General features: G+C 51.6%; 1 protein-coding gene and 1 pseudogene across 1 annotated transcript in view; both read right to left on the bottom strand.

The window, feature by feature from the left end:
- Window positions 1-20,593, bottom strand: part of LOC136375105 (uncharacterized) — a 72,503-nt gene that overhangs the window by 46,042 nt on the left and 5,868 nt on the right. The gene's annotated exons all lie outside the window — the stretch shown is intronic.
- On the bottom strand, window positions 473-10,174 carry LOC136375103 (zinc finger protein 551-like; annotated as a pseudogene).

A 20,593-nucleotide genomic window follows, 5' to 3' on the forward strand; every position in this document is an offset into this window, starting at 1 on the left:
GGGGGACAGCTCTGTCTGGCTTTCCCCTCCCTCTTGTGGCCTCTCAGCTGCCCCAGACACCCTGAGAGTGCTGGGATTTCCCTCCTGGGGACAAGGACCTTCATTCCTTTCCAGGAGCCCAATGCCCAGATGAGGGTCCAGGTCAGGGGGTCCTTGAGCAGCTGCCCCAGAACCTCCGCCAGGGTCTCCCAGCGCAGCCGGAGCTGCTGGGCCTGGGGTCCCCAAAGCCCTCAGCAAACCCCAGGTACATCCCAGGAACCCTCAACTCCTTCAAACCCAGCATCCCCCACAGCCCCTGCAAGTTCCCCCCATGGCACTGGCCATGGCCTTGTCCTCACATGTCACTGGCCATGTCCCACCCTGTCCTCACCCCTGGCTGTCACCCCACCCTGTTTCCATCCCTGTCATTGTCCCCCAAATCTGCACCTGTGTCCATGTCACTCTGTCTCACCATGAATGGCCAGGGCCATGTCCCTGTGTCTCCATGTCACTCTTCATGTCTATGTCCCACCATGTCAATGTCCCCCCATCATCCCAACCACAGCTTAGTTCAATGTCTTTATTTTTACCCTCTGTTGGATTGTTACCTCAAGTTTGCTTGCTTTTATTGTTTGCATTTGTTCCTATGCAGCTTAAAGTAAACTACATATATTTATAGAATTTATCTAATTATTTACATATTTCTCTCTTGGAGGAGAAAGATGATTGATGGTGATGTTCACCAGTGACGTTGAAGAGGTGGCTCTCTGTGTAGCCAATCTCTGGTCTGCTTCTCAAAGGTATATCAGATGGAGTCAGAGAAAATAAAGTAGGGAGCTTTCCTGCTTGACCTGCTGCTGCCTGCTTCGTTCTTCCGTGTCCCTAAAAGCAACATCATATATGTTAAATTGATGAAGAGAAATGAAAAGCAAATCAACGTCATAAGAAAAGGATTTCCCTGTCCATGTCGGCTGAGGATCCACGTGCTTGGGTGGAAGGAAAGAACATTTTTGGAGAGGTTTCCACCCCACTGTCTCCAAAATCTTGGTCTTTGCCCCAGATCATCACCATGCGACTGCAGAAGATGCCCTCGGGTAACAGCAAATCAAAATTGTGGAATCCCTGAGGTTGGAAAGGTCTCCAAGACCATCCAGTATTCCTTGATGCCACCAGAAGACAGGAGTGAACACAAAAGAATTTCTGGGGTTGAAAGTCAACAGATCTGCCCTCCCCAGGGAATTCTCAGTGTTGGTCTGTGTCCTGATGGATGTTCCTGCCCCTGCATTCATCCAGGTGCCCAGAGAGAGTCAGGGAGATGTGGATCCCCACAGCAAGGTGTCTTCCCAACACGGATCATCACAACCACGGATCACCAGGGCTCTGCCCAACGGGGGTCACTGGGGATCATCCAACGCTGATCCTCCCATGGGGGATGGAGCTGGAGCAGCACACGAAGCTCTTCCTGCACTCGGGGCACTCGCAGGGATTCCCTTATGGTGCCTCTCTTGGTGCTGGGTCAAGGCTGAGCTCCTGGAGAAACTCTTCCCACACTCGGGACAATCGTAGGGCCTCTCCCCAGTGTGGATGCGCCGGTGGCTGATGAGGTGTGAGTTTTGCTTGAAGCCCTTCCCACAGTCGGGGCAGCGGAAGGGCCTCTCATCCGTGTGAATCCGCTGATGTTTGAGGATATTGGAGCTGGTCTTAAACCTCTTCCCACACTCAGGACACTCATAGGGCCTCTCCCCGGTGTGGATGCACTCGTGTTTTCTCAGATCAGAACTCCATCCAAAGCTCTTCCCACATACCAAGCAGGTGTAGGGCCCTTCCCCAGTGTGGATCACCCGGTGCTGGATCAGGGCTGAGCTTGCTCTGAAGCTCTTCCCACATTCCCCACACTCGTAGGGTTTTTCCCCAGTGTGGATCCTCTGGTGCAGGACCAGGCCGTATCTCCGGCTGAAACTCATCCCACATTCCCCACACTCGTAGGGTTTTTCCCCAGTGTGTGTCACCTGGTGCTGGATCAGGATGGAGCTGTCCCTGAAGCTCTTCCCACACTCCCCACACTCATAGGGCCGTTCCCCAGTGTGGATTCTCTGGTGTTTCCTCAGGCTGGAGCTCTGCCTGAAGCTCATCCCACATTCCCCACACTCATAGGGCCGTTACCCAGTGTGGATTCTCCTGTGGTTCCTCAGGTCGGACCTTTGCCTGAAGCTCTTCCCACACTCCCCACACTCATAGGGCCGTTCCCCAGTGTGTGTCACCTGGTGCCGGATCAAGGTGTAGTTATGGCTGAAACCCTTCCCACATTCCAGGCACTTGTGGGGCTTCTCCTCTCCATGAGGCTTCTCCTCCAGCTCTGAGCTCCGGCTGGATCTCCGGCCGCCCTCCTGGCACAGGGGGGGCCTTTCCTCCTCACAGCTCCCTGGGCTGGGTTTGCAGCCCCTCCTCCTGCGGGATCTGCGGGGCTTTTCCTCCTCCTCCTCCATCTGGGCACTCCTTGGGAATGAAAAATCCTGGTTTGGGGAGAAAACAAGAGGAGAGCACCTTAGGCTGGGGGTTCCTCCTTGCCCAAGTTATTCTCTAGAAGTCAATGGGCACCGTGTGTCTGTGAAAACCTCTGAAACACCAAGATTCAGCATAAAATTCCTCCAGATATAAAGACAGATCAAAAGCTCTCCTTACATGCAGAGTCAGGCAATGCCTTTTCTAATATATAAAGATTCATCCCCGTATAAAACCTCTCCCCTCCCACCTCCCCAAATTCCCCTCGCGGGGGGCGCTGGGGCCGAGGGGGGCACAGGTGGGGAACGCTGAGAGCTGCGGGTCTGCCTGGCAACTGGTGAGTCATCAGTGCCGCCCTCCCTGATTGGCTGAGCGCTGCCAGAGGGGTGGGGCTGCAGCAAGGGGCGACACCCTGCTCCAGGGCGATGTCCCGCAAACGGGGGACCCCCATGAAAGGAAGAAGAGGAAAATGTCTCTACAAACAGATGCTGACAATCTGCTTGGAGATAGGGCCAAGCACTTGAACATGAGGAAGGGGCAGAAGAAGCCATCAGTTCCACAAAATGTTATTGACTGACCACACAGACTACTGCTCAGCCAAGGTCCTGCGAAATTCATCAACTTCGACAAGAAGAAAGACTTAACAGAGCTCTGAATGTCATTACCGATACAGAAGAGGGGTGCAGATTAGGGGGGCATGTGGTAAGTGAATTGGGAAGTCTGCACCTCTCAACTACTTCAGCCAAAGGGGAAAGGGAGAGGGAGATGCAGCTGGGAAAATCAGGATGAAAAGGAGGCTGCATACTCCAACAATTCAATAGACCCCATGGGAGCTGCGGGGCCGGGCCGGGGCTGTGGGGCAGCCGGGGCTCAGCGCCGGGCGCTGCCTGACCCCAGCACCCCCCGGGCAGGGCCGGCACTGGCCCCCGGCCCCCAGGAGGCTGCGGGACGCCCCGGCCGCTGCCCGGCCCCGTGGAGCTGCCGGCCCTGCCCGCCGGGGGAGCCGCCTTGGGACACTGCGGCACCACAGGCCCCGGCTCTGGGATACGGGCTCTGCAGGGCACGGGGAGAACAAGGGACAGCAGCCAGGAACGGCTGCCAAATGGGCATTATACACGGAGGGATCGAGATCGTCTTGTAAGGATTTGGTTTGGGTGGCTGGAGAAAGGAATGATTTGCAGAAAGCTCAGCAGCTGTCAGAGGATGAGCACCCACAGGCACTCAGGGGGGCTGCACCAGGGCCACAAGAAGCCCCTGCAGCACTTGGTCACAAAGGCACAGCAGGGGAAGGCAAGAAGGGAGGAGGAAAAGGCCGAGCTGAAGGCAAAGGCCATGGCAGAGTTTCCACAGCCCCTGAGGGATGAAGCCCAGGGCCCGAGGGGGCCCCAGCACCGAGGGGACGGGCTCGGCCACAAGCACCTGGCACAGGCAGTGCCCTCCTCGGCACGGAGAGCCCACCCAAACAGCCCGGGGCAAGGAAGCAGGGTTCCATCTGCAGGCCACAAGGACACTGCAGGCACACACAGCAGCACCCTCAGCAGGAGCCAGTCCACCCCTGCACGGACATGGATTCCTGGGGCTGCCAGAGCTCCCATTACACCAGGGACCCACCACACTGGAGCCCTTGACAACATCCAGGCTGGGGCTGGATCCACAGGAGGCCTTTCCTCATAGACACAGGGGCCTCTCCAGCCGCTCTCAATCTCAGACCTAAGAGGGGAAAATGCCAAAAATCGTGTTTGATTATTCAGGGGACAAGTGGGAAAGATGATGGGATGTGTTTTATTCAACCACTAGCAGCAGATGTGGGCGATGGGTTTGAAATGCAGCAATTTTCATTTGCTCCTAAATGTGACTGTAATTTACTGGGAAGGGATTTGATGGCTAAATTGGGAATGCAAATTAATACTGTCAAAGGTGATACAGAGGCCAGTTGTGTGGTGCCTTTGTGTCAAATGTTTGGCAAGGCCTGTGCTGAAGTGAACCCACAAGTGTGGGCAGCCCCAGGGAAAGAGGGAAAATTAGATACCCAGCCTCTCTAAACTACTCTGGAGCAGCCAGGACAAGTGGTGTCTAAAAGCAATCCCCTATTCCACGGGAGGGAAGGAAGGGCTTACAGCCTGTTACTGAGCCCCTGCTCAAGGCAGGGCTTTTGGAGCCAGGGATCTCTCCCTATAATGCTCCTGTGCTGCCCATCAAGAAATCAGGTGGAATCCACAGAATGGTGCAGGACCTAAGAAGAAGAAATGAGATCATCAAACCCAGGCACCCCACAGGCTCAGATCCTTCCACCATCTGGAAGCAGGTTCCCTCCTCACACTGCCACCATTCAGGACTTGGTGTCAAAGATGCTTTCTGGGGATGCCACTGACACAGGATGGTGAACAGGGTTTGGCTTTTGAGTGGGAAGAAGGGGGAGAAGGGAAAATGGGAAAGACATGGATGGTCCTTTTGAAGAGGTGCACCAGCCTTATTTGGGCAAGCCTTGCTGAAAATATGAAAAGAATTTACCTCACCCCCAGGGATTGGGTTAATGCAGGATGTGGATGAGTCGCTTCAATCAGCAGGACAAGAAGTGGTAGAAGAAGCCTCTGTGAAATGGCTCCATTTTCAGGCTCAGAAGTATTTTTCAGTATTTCTTTAAAAAGTGCAAATGGTGGAGATAAAGTTTAAATATTTGGGACATATTTTGACTCATGATTTATGGTGTATTGACCCAGAGAGGGGCCAGCGAATGTCAGAAGTAACATCATCCAGGACTAAATAGGAGCTGTGAGGAGTCTGATGATTAATGGGGAATTGCAGGATGTGGATTGAGGATCCTCTGTTCCAGCCAGAACATTGTATGACTTTTTAACCCCAGACAGACTCAATGTTGTGGTATGGACATGAGAAAGAGAACAAAACTTGAGAAAATAAAAAAATCACAACAAAATGGTTGAAGCCTCAGCCATGTCTCTTCCAGACTCTGAAAAGAAATAGGAATTTTATCCGAATGTAAAACAGGGCCATGCCAGAGGAGTTCCTGTGCTAAAATATTCAACCCAGTGGCCAGAGTGGCCTCACTGTCTGCAGAATTGTGCAGCCACAGCCTGAATGGGACCTGAGGCCTGAAAACTGACAGCACAAGGATCTCCTGTTGCTCAAGTCTGGCATCAAGTTCAAGCTTTGAGAACCAAAAGAGCAGTGCTGGGTTATTACAGTAGGAAACTTGTTCAGTGGCACAGGAGGATTTAGAATTGAGGACAGGGGAAGGTTGAACCCAGCCTCCTGTTTGAACAGCTGCACAGGGGCTGGGAAGAAACCCATGACTGCATTCAGGGGACAGAGCTCCAGAGCCAGGCTAGGAGAGACTGATGGGACATCCCCTGGCCTGAGGGAGAAAATGTGTTTAGGGATGGGTCTTCAAGGGCAGGAGAAGGGAAAAGAGCTACAAGACACGCTGTTATTTAGGAAAGGGAATTAGACAAAGCACAGGTTACCCCCCACATGCTCAGCTCAACCGGCAGAGCTGTGTGTGCTTGTGAGAGCCTGGGACTGAAATGCCCTGAGCAGGAAGGCTGAAATATCTTCTGCTGACACCATGTCACCTCACAGGGTGCCAAAAGCAATCCTGACTTCTTCAGGAATCAGTGGATAATTTAGTAAGGCACTTCTACAAAAAATAATTGCAAGAGAAAGGATTGTGGAAGCAAAAGACTCAGACAAGGGAACTCATTTCACAGGAAACATCCTGCAGCGGGTTTTGGCAGCTTTAGGAATACAAGTGGACTTTCACAACCCCTTCCACCCCCAGAGCTCAGGTCAGGTACAAAGAATGAATGGGGAAATAAAGAAATACTTTTAGGAGCTGGTGACAGAAAGCAAGATGCCACGGGAAAGGCTTTTGCCATTGGCTTTGGCAAGAATAAGAGCCAGATCCAGGGCAAATATTCAGATATATCCCTTGGAATAGATCTTTCAAATTCCTTACCCTGGAAATTCTCCACGCAGTGCAGGCTGGAGATAAGGGATGTGTATTTAAAGCAGTCTGTGGCCAGAATCCTGTCTCTTGTGAAATCTCTCCCCCAGGAAGCTGGGCTGGCACAGCCCCTGCCTTGGGCCTTTGCTGTTCACAGCATCCAACCAGGACCTCGGGCCCTGCCTAAGGAGTGGGAAGAAGCACCACTGGGGGCCAAGTGGCGTGGCCCATTCCAAGTGTCCCCGAGCACAGGAACAGCCCCAGCACAGCTCAGCACGGGGGGACCCCTCACCCTGGGCTCAAGGGCTCTGCAGCCCCAAAGGAGATTTGGACCGCCCGGCTGCAGGAGGACGGTGGGAGGCCGCCACTGAGCAGCACTGAAGGCACCGGAGCAGCAGCCAGGGCTCCACAGCGGGGGAAGCCCCTGTGCCTGCCCACAGATCCTCTGCTGGAATCGTCTGCCTGGCCACCTCCTCGGCCATCTCCACACACTGGGGGCCAAGCCTTGCTGCCACTGCTTGAGCTTCAGGCCTTTCTGTGCCTGCACTGCCACAGGGGCTGGGGAAGGCACCGGGACAATTCCACTCTGGCTCTCAGTCACACTCACACACTGGGCTCGATGGGATCACATTGATGGGAAATAGACCAAGTTTAAAAATGTTTTAAAATTTACTTCTCTAGTCAAGCTTGCTTTGCCTTTGCCTTGCAGAAAGGAATTTTAAGGGAATTTTTAGAGGATGTTACACCACTCAACTGAGATGAGCTTAACATCTCAGTGGACAGGGAATTGCTCAAAGGACACCCACAAAGACAACGACCATCAACAAAACATCAACGACCATCAGCAAACATCAAGGAACACCTACCCCAGACACTGCCCCTGGAAGAGTTGGAGACACCTGATCTGGAAAACTGATAAGTGCCGACCTAAATAACATCAGAGCCAAAGAAATCCCGGTCCTATAGGAAACCAAATACTAAGCACTACACAAACTGGAAACAATGAAAATTGAATCAGTGGATTTCTGTGGGGTTTGGACTGTAAAAATTTAAGGCTAAATCTAGTGAACCTCATTTGTCACAGAATTATTCTCTCTGCACACACGGGCTATGTGTGGAAGAAATTATTTCTGTTGCACATCCTGGCCAGAATAAAGTAATGCCTTGATTTTCTAGCACTAGAAACGCTGTTGAAGAGTTTTGGTTCTTCCCACATTTTCAGGGACAAGATTACATTAGAATTAAATTAGAAATTTTTTTTTCTTAATAGTCCTACTTTTATATTGTCAGTTGGGTTTGGGCAAGGAGTGCGACAATCAATTTTGAGTCCTAGTAGAAGTAGCAAAAATCTTCATTACTTCGAGATTTTTTCAATTTATGTGTGTGCCTGGGTCTTAGAGATTGCAAAATTTTGTTACAGGTTTTTGGATGTTTACATTTAGGCTGCCTTTTGCAAAACTAGAAGAGCTTTAAAGGTAATCCTCTAACTCATAAACATTCATTAGATTATGGTTTTAAAAAAAAACAGCGGGAGAAGAAGCAGGAGGAGGGGGAGAAACTTGTGAGTGGAGGCTGCTCTGGAAGAGAAGTTTCCTTCCAGGCAGACAAGAAAGGAACTTTAGAAATGCAAATGAACACTGCTGGGGAAAAGTGTGGACAATCGCCAGGCTCTTCTTGCCTGGGGGAGGAATTGGGCTGATTCCCTCTGGCCCTCAGCCCAAGCTCTGCCTGCTTGCACAGATGGAATTGGCACAGCCAAAGGCAGAGCCCACAGTGAGGATTTCTGACTCTGCAACGCAAATTGCTTCAGCTGCAAAGGGAAACAGCAAATGGAGAATGTTGTGAAACCTTCACTACAATAAGTGGGGGGAATCATCCCTCTCCCCACTCCAACATGTGCTGTCACTGTCTGTGTCACACAGGGAGCATTAGACCAATGGAGGGTTTGTGCTGCCACAAGTTCAGAGAAATCAGTTGGGAATCCAAGTATGTGATGACTTCATTAGACAAAAGAGATCAATTGATGCAGCCCTGGCTTTGAAGGAGCACTCAGAAATGGGGAAAAGATAAACAGACACCAGCACAAATCCTACAACACCAGGGACCAGCCCCTGGGAACCCGAACCAATTCAGATCAGGAGCCAGAGAACCCATTGATCATTTCAATGGCAGAATTAGATTACAAGATGTCCACGAAATAAAAACCAACCAGACAGATCCAGCTCCTGAGTCCGGCTCACCAATTCACTCAAACGAAGAATGCAACATTTATTTCACCATGGGATGGGATCAGATTATCGATTAGCAGAAGGAGGAGGACAGTGTGGAAATTAAATGATTTAAGATCCTGCTTGCTAATACATGACAACAGAAAAGTGGTGAAACAGAAAAGACTTTGGGCCGTGCAGGACACCTTGCTGAGGGCAGCTCATTCAGCAGCTGAGCAAGGGGATGCAGGTGGCAGCCAGGCCTCCTGAGCCACACACGGCTACAGAAGGACAGGGAAGGAGCTCACTGACAATGAGCCCAAAGCCAAAGGGCACCCAGCAAGGAAAAACAGAGTCAGGGAGTGAATCTGCTTGGAGATAGGGCCAGGGACTTGGGGATGAGGAAGGAACGGGAGAAACCATCACTTCCAGAAAATGTTACTCACTGACACGGACTGCTGCTCAGCCAAGGTCCCGCGAAATTCCTGACCATGGAGAAGAAGAACAAAGACTGAACAGAGCCACGAACATCGGATGTTACACAAAAGCGGGGTGCATATTAACGAGGACATGCCGGAGGCGGATCGGGAAGTCGCAACTTTCCAAGTCCCTTCGCCACTGGGCAAAGGGACAGGGAGATGCAGAAGGGAAAATCAGGATAAAAAGGAGCCCGCGTCCTACAACAACTGGAGAGAGCCCACGGCAAATGCCGCACGGCCTCTCCCTTTGCTCATCCATAAAGTCACTTTTACAGGACTCCTCGGTCTCCTCTGGGGACACAAACCTCTGGCGACGGGAATGTTCCCGCACAGCCCCGGGGACAGGGCGGCCACCTCCGTCCTACCCACGGGAACCGGGACGGGCCAGCGCTGCTCCGGCACCGGCTCCTGCCGAGGCAGCGGCGGGAAGGAGACCGCGGGCAGCCGCTCCCGCAGCGCCCTCAGGCCACGGGCAACACGGCGCCCACACGGCACAAGGAAGCCGCCAGAGCCCCCTGCCGCCCCCTCCGGCCGCAGCCGGCCCCGAGCCCCGGCACAAGCGAGCGCGGCTCCCACCTGCGCTGGGGCCGCCTCCGAGCTCCGCCGCCGCCTCAGCGGGCTCCGGCCGCTGCCGCCGCTCCCGGGGTCGCACACGCGCTCCCACAATGGCGCCTCCAACCAGCCACGGGCGCCCGGGGGGCGGCCCCGGGGCCGGGCTTGGCCCCGCTCCGCCCAATCAGCGCGCAGCCACCACCGGCACTGACGGCAGAATCGGCCAATGGCGGCCAGCGAGGGGCGGGCTCTGCACACGGCCCGGCCCCGCCCCGCGCTCTCAGGCCCCGCCCCCGGGCTGTGTGAGGGGAAAGCCGGAGATGAGGAACAGCCCCGGGACGGGCCCGGGCCCGAGTCGGGATTGAGCTGAAAACACAAACAAAGTTCTCCGCAGCTCCCGGCCCGCCTGGCCCAGCCCTGCGTGTTCGCCGCCACCGGCTCCGAGGAAAGCCGTCGGTTCTCCTGGCCCGAATTAGGAGCATCAGCGCGTGGCTTTGATTTCCCCCGAAAGGGAAAACCCCCAACGCCCTCGGGCTGAGCGGAGGCGGGGGGAGATTTGTGGCAGAAAACTCCCAAAGTCGTTTTCCCGCAGAGTTGGGAAGAACGAAGCAAAGCCAAGTGAGGTGGGGCCCCCCACCCATCCCGGGGGTTCGGCCCCTCCCGTTTCACCCCCGGGAACAGCGCCGGGACTGGGGGGGCCCGAGCGGGACTGGGGGGCACAGGGGGGTCCCCGGCACCGGGGGGTCCCTCGGGGCTCGCTCCTGTTCCCCCCCGTTATCGGCCGGGACCCCGTTATCCCCAATTTCCCGGGGTCCCCCCATGCACCTGGACCCCCCATTCACTGTCCCCCTCCCCTTCTTGGACACCCCCAAAGCGCTGCACTGGGCCCCAGGTGTCCGGAAAATCCACAAACACCAGAGGGTTATGTCCAAAAAGGCGACACAGGAGTCCCTTTCAACCTTATGAGAATAAAGAGATGGAGTCCACCGGGGCACACGCCCATAAGGTTTTCTCTCTTGAGGTTTCCAAAGACACTCCGTCCTTTTATCCCAAATTCCCTGCCGCATGTTGCCCCTTCCTTTCCCCACTGGCTGAGGTTCCAGGAAGGTTCAGCCTTCCCCAACTGCCTTCCACATATTCCCCGCCTTGAACCTCCTGGTTTAGCCCCAAGTTCCCAAGTTCAGGCTCCTGCAGACCCTTGTCTATCTCAGGAGCCAAACTGTCTGAGCTCTGCAACAAACCTCCTGCCCAAAGTCAGTAGAGACAGTAGGAGCCATTTCAGAGCTGTTAACAGCCAGACCTTCACCCATCGAATTGTTTGGAAAGCCACTAGCACACAGCTTTCCTTTCAGCAGAAATATCCAGGGGCACCAGGCCCTGATGCTTTCTGCTGTCTGGCACACAGCAAGCACTGTGCAGTGCAGCTCTGAGCTGCTGGGACAGGGGCGATCCGGGCTGTGCCTCAGGGTTGTGCTTGAGTAGTGCACTGGTTTGGAAGGGTGCAGAAGGGTTTGGGGAGGCAATCTGTGTTTGCTTGATTCATTTCTGAAAGAAAGGCCCGATGGAGCTTCATTCAGCAAGAGCACTGCAGGACATATGGACAAAACACTTGTGTCTGATTCCAAGGAAAGGAAGGAAAGGCACTGGGAAAATGTTCAAGTGTCACTAATTGGAATAAATCTTGGGAATTCCTTTAGCTTTAAGTGCTGATGATTTATTTAAAAAATATGAATATTGATCTAATACCGATATCCAACTATGACGGACAAAGACTCTCTAACAGTTTGAAGTTACAAAGTGTGTGTTTATCACGACGCCGGGCAGCGTGTACGGGATGGCTCCCAAATACACACCGCAATTTACAGATGATCACAGGGTCTTTTTATGTACAAGAGTGTTGAATACCCAAAACACGAATGCATACTCATAACTCTGGTCCATCCCATTCCCTGCTTCATATGGTAATTAGCCAAAAAGCAATTAAGCATTCGTAGTTTGTTCTTTGAAATGGGTCGGTGTTTCTTCTTATGGGGTGGGGTCTCAAAATGATGAAGTAGAGTGGGTCTTCCTCGCTTAGAGTTTTTAACCTTTTAGTGTTGGTGACACCTGGATCCTGTTTTCTCAAGACTATCTGATTTATGATCACACTGTGTTCTTGGAGTCAATTGATTAAGTTGACGGGCCTCCTGATTTATCGGTTCCTTAAAGGCTTCTGTTAACAAAGGCAAGTTTACCTCAGCAATATCTAGTTTAACTAAACTCTTTAATTCTTTAAAATTGATGTCTCAGTTCTGTTAAGAAGCTAGCTGGAATACATTCAAGGGAAGAAAGGGGTTTTAGGAGGCTCTTGACCACCAAAGGAGAATTTGAGGAATGGGATGTTCCCCGAAGGACTGTGTCAGGGACCAGAGCCCTGTCCAAGGCCCTGCCACATTTGATCCATGTTTGGGCAGGTTGACAAGACAATGAAGAAAACTGTATTGTTTAAGGGATGGGAACTTGACCCTTGAAAGGGGAGCAGTGTACGAGTCAGTCAGTGGGCAGTCAACCTTTGAAAGGGGAGCAATGCACAATGGAGCCATTGCTGGCATGGAGTCGGTGTCCTGAGCCATCGTGGCCTCACCTCACACACCCACCACGTGTGAGCTGATGCTGTAACTGGGAAAATTCCACTCCTGAGCAGGAGATTGAAGGCCTAGTGCTGGGCTGGAGGGGTGACAGGGATGAGATGCACACACCCTTTTGATCCAGGCCATGTCCTGAAAGTGCATTGCCCACCTGCCCCGAGCACCGAGCACCAGCTTCATCTCCTTCTCCTGCTCAGCAGACTCTCAGGAATCCAGGGCTTGGGATGTATTATTGGCTACTGCAACTAAGAGAAGAAATTTGCTTTGCAACCCCAGTGGTGTCTCATGGTTTTTTTGCATGAGTATCCTCCTGAACCTGTGAGGACAACCACCAGGGACCTTCAGGACACTTCTTCTCTCGTGTCAGTAAATTCTGAGAATTTAAATATGTCAAATAACCTGGGGGAATGTTTAGCCTGTGAGTTTCAGCAAAGTGTTGAATTTGTCTTAGTTGCATGGATACAAACTAGTAGGTGAGATTGCTGGGTATGCACACGTTAGGGATGTGATTCTCCACGCACCCAGCACTGAAATAAAGTCATGCCTCCTCTCCAACCCTGAGCTGGCAGTGGGGATCGAGCCCTGCTTGATAGCTCTCGTTTTGGCCATTTGTGTTGAGCAGGTAAGAAAGGTCAAAATGAAACCTTTTCCAGCTGTTTCCCTCTGGTTTACATTTTTGGGAGCAAAGCTCTGTGCTGCAGGTGGCCTGAGTGTGTGCAGAGCAGTGCAGCCCCCTTGGTTTTCCCACAGGTCGTCACGATTTGTCGCCAGCTGTGCCCAGCTGTGGCAGGACAAAGAGCCCGCAGTGCAGTGGGTGCCTTGTGCCCAGCCAGGGCTCTCTGGCACAGAGCAGCAGCAGTGCCAGCACCTTCCAACCTGCTCCTGCCTTGGCTTCCCCTGGCACACTGGAGCCTCTGGAAATCAGCACTGCCAGGCGCGTTCCCAGCTTGGAGCAGCTGCTGCTGGTGGGCAGATCCTGCCAGTTCAACTGCTTCCAGAGGGGAATCAAGGCAGAGATGTCCATACGCAGGAGCCCTGGGCGAGTCAAATCAATGTGCAGATATGTGGGGAGATTTGTTAGGGATTCTTTCAGCTGTTCTGCCAACAGTGCTTTCTCTCCTGGTTCTGTGCAGTGCTTTGGGCCATTTTCTTGGTCTGGTTTCCTTGGCTCTGGTCCCATCTGAGTGCTCAGCTGGGGTACAGGCTGTAGGTGCTCTGGGCACTCTTGCAGTTACTCTGGGATCCCTTGAAAAACAGAGTTGGGCCCACCAGGGGCTTTGTGCTTCTCTGTGACACGGGAGAACTTCCCAGGCTATTTTGTGTTTGCCGTGGGGAAGGTTGGGTTGCTTTGCATCAATTCACAGACCAAGGCAGAGCCTTTGCTTTGTGACGTCAGGGCATGGTTGCCGTGTCCCTGTGGTGACATCACAGGGCTGCCTTGGTGCACGGAAGGCCTCAGTGTCCGAGCAGCTCTTGGGCTTGCTCAGAGCAGGAGCATCCTCCTGCTCGAGGCCTTGGTCAGTGGCAGCTGCACACTGACAGGAGCCTTGTTTGTTCTGTGTTACAGCACAGGCTGCAAACCTGCACAGCAGCGCCGCGACGATGGAGCAACTTGCTGCTGCAGTTTGCACTGTTTATGGTGAGGCTTATTCCACCTGTTACTTGACTCAGCTGGCAGGTCAGTAGAGGTTTCCTCTGGGCATCACCTCACTGGGCTTTTGTATGTCTTCCTCTTTTTCCTTAGTGACTGTGTGGATTTTGAAACAGAAAGACAATTGGGATGCCAGTGGTTTGGTAAAGCTCCTGTCAACACGTTCAGCTCAAAAGGGGGTATCTGTAGCCACAGGGGCAGCATTTGCAAGGGAACCTGAAGGGATTCTGTTCCCTCCACGGGAGAGTCTGTGGCAGCAGAGTCTGGCATTGCCTCCGTTTGCAGGGTCAAGCAGGACAACTTGATCTCAGGCAGCCTTCTAAAAGGTCGTTCCCAGAATTCAGAGAAAGCTTCTTTTTTTCTAGATTTTGTCATGAAATTATTGGACTGTCTAACCTGACCTTTGACTGAGTGCTAAAACAGTGATTCCCTTTGCAATGAAGTGCAAACTCCAAAGCAGTGAGTGGCTGCTCCTGAACCCAGCAGCTGCTGCTCTGCTGTTTCACAACAGAACTGCCACAGCTCACAGGGATTTTGGGGAAGGGAAGCTTTTCTGGGCAACTGTTTTCAGCAAATTAATGACAATTAGTGCATGCAACTGATTAAAAAAATAAATGTACCTGAAGGAGAGGATTAAAAAAGCTGCTTGATGTATTTGGAAGAACAGGAGCACGGAGTATTAAAGAACAATTTGCGTTCTCTTGATCAAGTTTGTATTCATTGACTGGCAAAACAAGCCAAAGTGTAGGCACAGACAAAAATACTGTCCTCTTGTCTTGCTGGCTGTGTGAAAGAACTGTGTCTCCTGGAGGGATGTTGTGAAATGGAAAGTACTCCCTGTTTGTGTGGACTTGTTCTCAGGGATTCACCAGCCCAGGCAGTTCTCTCAAAGAATCTCAATCATTTTCCCTGCCCACTACAGGTCACCTGACACGTGTATTCAGAGGTGCTGATCCTGAGGTGAGTGGGAAATGAACCTTTGATGTTCCCGGTGTTTAGGAATTGTGGAGCAAGCTGTGAGCTTGGCCAGGGGCAGAAGAGTGTAGAGGAGAAGATGGAGAGGCTGAAAGAAAATCCATTTCCTTTCTGCAGCACAAATAGCAAAGGCACTGCTGGCTATTTCCTACTTGTCCATTTGGGAGCTTTCAAAAACTAAAAGCTCAGTTGTGCAGAGAGAACATGGCTTGCTGATTGCAGCCACGGAGGAATACTGAATTCAGAGCCATCTGCAGTTCTGTTGGATCAGCCCATTTGAATTTAGTTGGAGTGACTCAGAATCCCATTGCTATCAAAGCTGATGGTTTCTCCTTAGTAGAGCTGGTTGTAGATCTGAAAGGAAAGAAGGCTATAAATGATAGCTCGAGGGCTGTCCCTCATGCTTCTCTCTTTCCACAGAGCACAGAACCAACAGCACTCTCTCCCCTGGCTCCCTCTGCTCCTGGAGAAGAGGCCAAAGAGAAGCAAAAGGACTACATGACTCCAGCTGTGGTCACAGTTCAGCTTGAATATTCCAAGTCAGTGAGTGCCACTTCTGGAGGCTGCTGTCTTTAGTGCAAGGCAGAGCTCAAGTTTCTGAGCAGTCAGCACTGGCTGCTGCTGGCTGAGGGTGCTGAGTGCTGGAGTCCTGCAGGACCCAGCCATTCCCGCCAGCCAGTGACAGCTGGAAAATGGGCTTGGATCTGCAATGGTGAGGCACCAAAGAGCTGCTGCCTCCACGTGAGCATCTGGCTGCTGGGCTCAGTGCAGCTCTATCTCTTGGCTTCTGCAGTGCTGTGGCCTAGGGCACACGGGGTCCTTCTGGAGCTCCCCAGGCTCGGTTTGTTTGTTTTCCCTTTTGGGAAACCCGTGTTTGGCTTGTGGAACTGTTCTGCAGTTGTCTTGAGGAATCCTTCACTTCTACAGAGTCTTTTGGCCCACTTGTCTTTTGGCTTTTGAGAAGCTGCCAGGAGATGATTGTGTTGTCCATGAAGCTGTGGGGGGCCGTTCTTGTCCCGTGTGGCCAAAGAAACCAACTGTGTAGTTCTGAACCTTTCTTCTGAGGCAAAAACCAGAAGCAGCAGGCTTCTGTTGATCCACTTTGTGGTGAAGTCTGCAGCTTGGAAAACTGCTTTGGAGCCTCCAGTGGGGGTGAAGCTGCAAGTCCTTGACTCCTCACTTGTGTTGCCAAGAACAGGAAGGACATCTTGAAATTCTGGATGCTGTATTTGAAGTCAGATGTGCACCTCTGTGCCTGGGGAGCTGCCTGGGACAAAAGGAGCCAGGGGTGCCGGACAAGAGCAGCTGAACATGAGGCAGCGTGTGCCCAGGTGGCCAAGAAGGCCAAGGGCATCCTGGCCTGTGTCAGCAAGAGTGGGGCAGCAGGAGCAGGGCAGTGACTGTCCCCCTGTACTGGACACTCTTCCTCAGAGCTGAGATTCTCACCCTGCCCTCCTGGGCATGTCTCCTGATCCTTTGGTCACAGTCCAAGCCATCAGGCCAGTCTCATCTAGTTCCAGGGGCCCAAGGAGCCTCATTATCTCAGTATCCTTGGGAGTTTTGCACACTTGTGTCCCATTTTAGTGAACATCCTCCTCCTTATCACCAATCCTTGCATGCCTCCATGCTGTTTTTGTACACATGTCCTGTCTTTTCCTTCACTAGCAACGAATACTGAAAAATGCAGCTGTTATTAGGCAATATCCATCACTTTAATGCCTATTTCTAATCAATCTCCCTAATTCCTAGTCCTGTGTTTCAATCCAGGGATGCAGTCAGCACCTTGTGGAACAGCAGGACGTGGAGCACAGTGGGGATGTGTCCCCAGCAGTGACACCCACTTCAGCAGGGGCAGAGAGTTGTGCACGTGAGACCCTCAGTCCCTCAGCTGAGGAGCCGGTCTTCTCCGATGCAGCTGAGCACGGGCACCCTGAGGGGGTTCAGGAGGCCGAGCTCATGGACCAGAGACCCTCTGAGGAGCCAGAAGAACCCTGCGAGCAGAAACCAAGTGGAGATGAAGAGATGGAGGCAAAAGCCCGAGCAGCAGAGGCAGAGCCCTGCCCATGTCCCGCCCAGCCCCAGAGCCGATGGCCTGGTTCTCCTGGACACAGCCCAGGACATGCCAGCCTCAGCAGGAGGGACAGAGAGCCCAGGACAGACCGGGCACAGCCAAACAGCTGACGCTCCGGTATTCCTGGACTACAGTGACTTCCTCCGGACTGAGGGGGTTAAGAAGGCCGTGCTGATGGTCCAGGAACCACTGGAATGGCCAAAAGAACCGCAGAAGCAGGAAGGAAGCATGCAGGAGGCCAGAGCAGGCAGAGACAGAGAGCCTGGCACATGCCCCACACAGCCCCACAGCCCATGGCCCAGCTCTGCTGGAAGCAGCAGAGGATGACAGGAGCGGCTTCCTCTTCTTTTTTTGTCTTCTGATTTTGTAGGGTTTTAATGGGTAAACCCAGTGTATCTATCCACCTATACATAGACTTATAGATACATTTATATAGACACTTACATTTATATATACGTATTATTTATAAATCACATATTATTTATACATATCTACATATGTGTATGTATTTACAGATACATACACATATATTCCTATATCTATATCCAAAATGAACCTCAATGGACGTAAAATGGACTCAAAGTGGACCCAGGAGGGACCTAAAGTGAACTCAGGATGGACCCTGGATGGACCCAGGAAGGACCGAAGATGCACCAAAATTGGATCAAAAGCATTGAAAATTGGGTCCAACTGAATGCAAGATGGACCCAAGATCAACCCAGAATGGACCCAAAATGGACCCAGGATGGCCCCAAAATGGGCCCAGGATGGACCCAAGATGTAACCAGGATGGACCCAAAATTGTCCCAAGATGGACCAAAATTGGACCCCAAATGGACCCAAGATAGACTCAGAACAGACCCAAGATGGATCCAGGAGGGGCCCAAAATGAACCCAAATGGACCCACAGAATGAACTGAAATGGATCCAAAATGGACCCAAAGTGGACCCAGGATGGACACAATATTGACTCAGCATGGATCCTGGGTGCACCCTAGATGGGCCCAAAATGCACCCAGGATGGACCAAAATGGAACCAGGATGGACATAAATTGGACCCAGATAGGCCCCAGGATAAACCCAAAATGGACTCAGCATTTTCTGAAAATGGACCCAAGACAGACCCACAGTGGCCCCAAGATGGACCCACAATGGACCCATGATGAACCCAAATCGGAAAAAAAATGGATCCAAAATGGATCAAGGATGGACCAAGGATAAACCCCAAATGGACTCAGGATGGACCCAAAATGATCCAAAAATTGGCCCAAAATGGATCCAAAATGGATCCTGGATGGATAAAAATGGATCCCAGATGGACCCAAAATGGACACAGGATGGACCCAAAATTGTCCTGGGATGGACCCAAGATGGACCCAGGACAGACCCAAAATTATCCCAAGATGTACCAAAAAGGATGCAAAATGAACCAAGAATGGACCCGAAATGAACCAAAAATGGACCCAAAATGGATGCAAATTGGACACAAATTGGACCCACAACAGACCCAGGATGAACCCAAATCGGAAACAAAATGGATCCAAAATGGACCCTGGATGGACCCAAAATGGACCAATGATTGCCCCAAAATGGACTCATGATTTCCCCAAGACAGACCCAAAATTATCTCAAGATAGACCCAGGATGGACTCAAAATGAACCAAGAATGGACCCAAACAGGATCCAAGATGGACCTCGGATGGATGAAAATGGACCTGGATGGACCCAAGATGAACCTTATCTGGACCAGTATGGACCCATGACTGACCCAAGACAGACCCAGGATGGACACAAAATGGTCTCAGGATGGACCTAGGATGCTCCCAGGATGATTCAATATGGACATAAAGTAGATTCAAAATAGAACAAGGATAGACCAAAATTGGACCCAGGATGGACCCAAGATGGACCTAAATTGAACCCAGGATGAATCAAATACCCCCACAATGGACCCAGGATGGGCCTAAAATGGATTTAGATTTACCCAAAATGGACCCAGGATGGACCCAAATTGGACCCAAAATGGACTCAGGACAGACCCAGGATGGACCCAAACTTGTCCCAAGATGGACCCAAAATGGACCAAAGATGGACCCACAATGGACACAGGATGGACCAAAAATGGACCAAAGATAGACCCACAATGGACACAGGATGGACCCAAATTGGAATCGAAATGGATCCAAAATGGACCCACAATGGACCCAAGATGAACCTAAATTAGACTAAAATGGACCCATCATTGACCAAGATAGACTCAGGATGGACCAAAAATGGATCCAAGACGAACCTAGGATACATCCAAGAGGGAACAAAGATGGACCTAAATGGGACCCAAGATGGACCCAAAATGGACTCAAAGTGAACCCAAGATGGACCCGAGATGGGCCCAAAATGCACTCAGGATGGGCCCAAAATTGACCAACGATGGACACACGATGGGCCTAAAATGGACTCAGGATTTACCCAAAATGGACCCACAGTGGACCCAAGATAGACCGACAGTGGACCAAAATGGACACAGGATGGACCCAAGATGGATGCAAAGTGGACACAGGATGGACCAAAATGGACCCAGGATGGACCCAAAGTGAACCCAGGATGGACCCAAAGTGAACCCAGGATGGACCAAACATGGACCCAAATTGGACTCAAAATGGACCCAGGATGGACCAAAAATGAATCAAAATCACTGAAAATTGAACTAAATTGAATGCAAAATGGACCCAGGATGGACCTAGGATGGACCTGAAATGGATTTGGGATTTACCCAAAATGGTCTCAAGATGGACACACAGTGGACCCAAGATGGACCCATAATGGATGGACCCAAATTGGAACCAAAATGGATCCAAATGCACCAAGGATGGACCCAGGATAAACCCAAAATGGACTCAGGATGGGCCCAAATTTCGACCACATATGGACCCCAAATGGACCCAAAATGGACCCAGGATGGACCCACAATGGACCCAGGACAAACCAAAAATGGACCCAGGATGGAGCCAGGATGGAACCAAAATTGTCCCAAGATGGACAGAAATTGGACAAAGATGGACCCAAAGTGGACGCAGAGTGGACTCAAAATGGACTCAGGATGGACCCAAAACAGATCCAGGATAGACGCAATGGGACCCAAAAGAGATTCAAATGGAACCAAAATGGCCCCAAAAACCACCCAGGATGGACCCAAAATGGACACAAATTGGACACAGGATGGACCCAAACTGAAGCAAAAATTATTCTCAAATGGATCCAAAATGGAACTCGGATGGACGAAAATTGTGTCAAGATGGACCCAGAATGGACCCAAAATGGACCAAAAGAGAACACAAAATGGAATAGAAATCCACCCAGGATAGACCCAAATGCACCCAAAATGGACCCAGCATGGAGACAAAGTGGACCCAGAATGGACCCAAGATAGACTCAGGATGGACCCAAAATGGACTCAGGATGGACCTAAAATGGGCTCAGGATTTTCCCAAAATGGACCCTGGATGGACCCACAATGGACCCCAAATGATCCCAAGATGGACCAAAATGGACCCAGAGGGGACCCAGGAATGTATCCGGAATGGACACAACA

The sequence above is a fragment of the Sylvia atricapilla genome, unplaced genomic scaffold (assembly GCF_009819655.1).
Source record: "Sylvia atricapilla isolate bSylAtr1 unplaced genomic scaffold, bSylAtr1.pri scaffold_91_arrow_ctg1, whole genome shotgun sequence".
In the NCBI taxonomy this organism is placed as follows: Eukaryota; Metazoa; Chordata; class Aves; order Passeriformes; family Sylviidae; genus Sylvia; species Sylvia atricapilla.